This window comes from Mangifera indica, chromosome 18, assembly GCF_011075055.1.
Source record: "Mangifera indica cultivar Alphonso chromosome 18, CATAS_Mindica_2.1, whole genome shotgun sequence".
Classification (NCBI taxonomy): Eukaryota; Viridiplantae; Streptophyta; class Magnoliopsida; order Sapindales; family Anacardiaceae; genus Mangifera; species Mangifera indica.
In genome coordinates this window covers 13,366,355-13,371,754 of record NC_058154.1, presented here as the reverse complement: position 1 = coordinate 13,371,754, position 5,400 = coordinate 13,366,355, and the positions used below count along the sequence as shown (strand labels likewise).

Here is a 5,400-nt window from a genome sequence, read left to right as displayed (position 1 = left end):
TTCATAAAGCTCATTACTTGGCAATGGAATTATGTTCTTCCTCTCTTTTAGCAGAATTGCAGATGTCATTGCAACCTTCTTTGTTCAGGTCAACCGAGGGTGAATGGGGTATTGTTGAAATAAATATTAAAATTAATATTTAAAACAAATTATATATTTAATTATCAAATATTAATTTGGATTCCGATGGTTAAATATCCATTTTCAGTGATTGGGTTACAAAGATGTCATGTTGACTTCGCGTATGGTTTGATTGAGGTAACCTGACGATCAAACAACAAACCAGGATGGCCCCCAGAGGTCTTAGAGCAAGCTGGTTGGATTGTTCAACCGGCCAATCAGGTCCAGTCCAATTTTTAAACAATTGTACAGAAGGCCTAATATAATAATATTTCAAACCAACAGTTTCTACAGCATAGTTCAGCGATTTATTAATATGTAACACACCTACAATAAGGTAATACTTCACAGATTCACATATTCAACTAAGCAGAGGGCATCCTTTCACTTCGATTCCTGGTGCTGTCGGGCACCTTGCCAACTCACAATGGTCGTTGGCAGACGTCCCCACCAGTCTGGACCTGATTTTCCAGAATTTTGAATCGCGAAATACAGGAAAACTCCCATGAAAGCAACTCCAGCATCCATAGCTCCAGATAAAATATAAGTGTGCCGAGCCCACCAACCCTTGTGCTTCCTGAAGAGATAATAGTTGAAGAAGATTCCGACCACTCCCCAGCTCAGATAATGTACAGCTCTAGCCGGTGGCATGTATCCAGTGCCTCCAAAAATGATCGAAAGTTAATCAGCTTGATCCATTTCTTTTCAGGAAACTTCCTGGAAAAGTACCAGACAGGCACTGGAGCTAAAAGTCCAATCAGGAAGAACCAATTCATCTCAGGGTATACTCCTAATTTTGTGAACATTCTTCTAGGGCCGACAACACCCCAGATGATTGAAGCACTGTAGAAAACATCGTCTCCAGGACACGTCCAGGGACTCGATTCTGGCAGCAAAGATGTGTCACAGATGTTTTTAACTTCCAACAGAAGCCACCAGGCTGTGGCAAAGTAGACAGTTGAGGCAACTATTGTTCCAGCAAGCTGATGTCGCAAAATTGAGATGAAATTGGAAATAAAATTAAGGAATACGAAAAATAACCAACACCCAAGAGTTCGGACTTGCCAAATACCTGAACAATGAACATGGACCTTGGAGGGATTTTCATGTAGTGGCCTAATTTGAAGTCGAAACAAAACTAAGGGCTTGTGCCATACTGATATAGCCATAGGTTTTAAAAGCTACATTTGCAAGAGGCTTCCTGGATACATGAATCCAATAATCAACTCTGTAATCACATTCAGCCCTGGTTGCTGCAGATCAACATTTTTTTTTCTTCTTTAGCAAAGAAACAAGGCAAAAACTCGAGAATTTTTGGATAGATACCTGGTTTGTAGTGGCTTGAATGATCCCAATAGGTAAGGTGAAAAACAGTGCAATGGCACAAGATAGTAAAAGTCCCCACCATGGAAGTTGAAGCTGTTTATCAAAACCTTCACAGGCATATATGGCAAGAGCTACTGTTAAAATCAAAATGGTGTGGAACCACCACTGGGGAACTACTGCATAGTTCTTCTTCATCATTCTTGTGTGGACGTCGCTGAACTTATCACGTACTGCACCTTGTGTCATTTTCCACATTCGCCAAATGTCCCTGCACGATTTTGAACAAGTTAAAGAGATGATCCGAAAAGATTTCTTGTCCTGGAAGAAAAAAGAATAATTAGAGAATTTACCACCCATCAAAGAGAGCAACATGTGAGATAGTAGCAGTTAAGGTTGCAAAGCTGATGCCATACATGATGGCAAAGAAAGGGGAGAGGTATAGTTTGCTATAACTGTTGTAGGCTTCTAAATTAATATCGAAGGCTTCCGCGTCAAGGATTCTGGTAATATTGTAATGTTGACCAAATTGATCGAAAGTGCTGGATGAGAAGATCGGAAATCGCTTCGCGTGGTAAGCATTCATCCAGTATGAAATCGGAACTACTACATAGAGAACCAAGACAAATCCAACCAATATATTGATTATAGCAAACAAGGGTGTGGCCAGAGGACTTCCCAGAAAGCCTGCAACAGTAGACCAGTCAAGGCCAAATGAGCCAATGCCGAGGCCATTGAGGCCGGAACCAATCTGATTAGCAGTGATAGAATCCTTCCAAATCCAACAAATAAAGGAGAGGGCTGACAGGGAAGGGAAAATATAGCCTGGAATGACATAATAAGCAAAGCTTGATGCAAAAACTAGGAAAAAGAATTGCAGCCTGGTAAGTCCCCTTTTTGGTCTCTTCTCTTTGTCATGTAATGCCCTGCACGTTTTTTTATTTACTTGTATGAGCTTAATTTACAATAAAACTCAGTTTATATGAAGATATATAAGGATGGATGGATTCAGTTTGAGCTGAGTCTACTTTGAAACCTACAAAATGTCACCGGATGGACAAAAGACCCAACTTGGATCTACTCTCAGATATGAGTACCTGAAAAGAGAGACTTGAACCAGATTTGCAGGCCACCACATGTAGGGGGAATCAACAAGGTATTTTCTGAACAAACCAGCCCAGCCATAACCAAGCAACTACAATTCATTAAAAAAAAAATAAGAACACATTTACTTGCTATTCTGTTAGCTGACAAACAAATGACATGATACGTCCGATTACCTGAGTGGTTTGCGCCAGCAACAAGGCGGCAACCGGATTAAGTTGTCTGTGGTAGAAAGCCTTGACAATAGTAATAATATGGACTGCATAAACTCCACCGGCTCCACAGCTAGCAAATATAGTGATCAACACATGTTCTTTCAAGGTGAAAGGCCCCGGATTCAAGGAGAATGACCAGGGTGTAAGCGGGATCCGAATAGGCGTTCTCGGAAGAGTTGCAGCCATCAGTTTTCCTATAGGGAGAACAATGATTTGTGCTGAAACTGAACCAACAGACAACTGATTCTGGCGAAACCCGAAAAATCGATTCAAGAAGGCAAGAATGCAACATGATGCTATCCCTAAAACCCATGTTCTGAAAGTTAAAACAGGCTGTGTAGGATCATCAGTTATAGGAACTGTCAGCCTGACTTCTTCGATCGGGTTATCATCAAATTCTTCATCTCCTGCTTGAACAAAACAACCAAATTCAACAAGAATGAAGAAAAAAATCATTTCAGAGAGAAAGAGAGATGGATTAATTAATACCACTTGATTTGATCTCAGTTTGAAGTTTCTCAACAGAAAGAACATGAGGGACAATGCCATCTTCTGCAGCACTGCTAGCCATTACTTTCCAGGGCAAAGTTTGAAAATGCAATTGCTGTTTCAGATAAACATGGAGCCTTATAATTCAATTTCCGCTTTCCTGGCATAAGTCTGGCTTACAGTAAAATTTCCAAACATGGAAAACCATATTTCAGAAGAAAACGGAAGTAGAATGTGTTTACTTTTCAGTAAAGGAAATAAGAATCTCTATTTACATACATACCATATAGAGTTTACACTTTCCACAGGTGGAAATTTCTAGCCATGGAAATTATCTCTGAAAATAATTATTATTATTTGCTTGACAAATACGTGTTTACTTCAATGTATAAAAAAGTTATTATAATAATTTATTTATATTATTTTATTTGATTATGAGTAATAAAAAATTTCGATATTAATTTATTCTTATAATTACTTGATTTTATGAGAGGTTACTTAAATTCATTATAATTATATTCTTCTTTATTAATTTTTTAAGATAAAATAATTTTATTTTTAATTAATATAACAATTAACGTAAAAATATTTTAAAATAATTATACTTAAAAATATTTAAATAAAATAATATACTAATATTCTTTTATTAACTTTAGTTAGTAATCTTTTAATAATTTATTTTTAACATAATTTTTTTTAATTTTAATAATAAAATGTTATCGAAACTAAATACATCTATATAATTTTTAAAGATTCAAAGATTTATTTAATTAATACAATTATGGAAAATACATTAAAAATATCCCTTTTCATTGAATATAAGGTCTTGAAACCTGGACTGGACCGGTCGAGCCTTCGGAAGGCATTATACCATTAGGTTACAAATGTTAGAGAAGGAAGACTTTTATATTTGTTAAGGAATATGCACCAAGTATCATCAAGTCACAATTTTTTCAAGAATATTACCTTAGAGAAGAGCTTGAGACCGGAATGGATGGCTGTAGCTTCGGTCAAAAAATTATCCGTAAACCCTTTAATTTTTCAAATATTATCTTGAATCCTATGATTTATATTTATCAATTGCTTACTATATTCAAAGTCATGAAACAATATTTTATGGGTGTAAATGCAAATTTTGAAACATTTAGAGGTATATTAATATTTTACTTAAGTTAAATTGCAAGTTCACAAACTCGTCGAATCAATCAATTTTAAACTCAAGTCTAACTTAAGAATTGACCTCTAAAAGCTCAAATTTAAAAGTCAAAAGTGAGTGATTCAACTTGTTTACACTCTTACATAACATAATAATATTACTCTGCAATAGTTGGAGAGTAAAAAAATTGCAGCAACTACCACTTAGTGATAATTTTGTTTAATTGAATATTTTTCTAATATTCATTTAATTTATCAACGGTTAAACTTGTAAAAATTGAAATTGATCATTTATCTGTATCAAAAATTGGTTAAGGTACATGTCACATCAATAAGGAAAATTGATATCTAAAATAGTAACAACTACAATATGAATTCACCCAGAAAAAATAATTGCCTCTGAACTTTTGATAGCTTAAACAAGTTTTGATATTGGTGTTTAGGGATTTTTATCTTTTATTCACCAAATGAAGTAAATTATATTTTCCCACAAAAACACTATCTTCTTATCTTTTTCTCTTACCCTCACTCTCTCTTATTTGAGTGTCTTGAACAATCCACCACCACCACCTTCAAGTTGTTGCCCCTTGCCTTGACAAGCCACCCGACACTCCCAACCCCATAAACCATCATCTCAAAAAGCCCCTCAAGCCACCTTGACATTGACGATGAGTAGAAACAACATTGAACAAAAATGATGATGAGTAAAAACTTCTTTGTCGATAAGAGGAAACAACTTATTTAACGTTAAAAGCTATAACTTTTTCAATGACAAGAAAAAATAATAGAGATTTATAAATGATGAAGATGGCTGAGTTAACTATGGAGGTGAGATTTTATTCGAGAGTTAAAGTTATGATTTTCAAACTTATGTTGAGATTAAATTATATGTTTTGAAACTTATAAAAGAGTCAAACTATTACCTTTAAAACATTAATGTGAGATCAGTTAAAAGGATATTTATTTCAATTTCTTTAAAAATCCTTGAATGATA

General features: G+C 35.2%; 1 pseudogene; it reads right to left on the bottom strand.

Annotated features, from left to right (window-relative positions):
- Positions 1 to 367: 367 nt before the first annotated feature.
- Positions 368 to 3,362, bottom strand: LOC123201591 (annotated as a pseudogene).
- Positions 3,363 to 5,400: the final 2,038 nt, after the last annotated feature.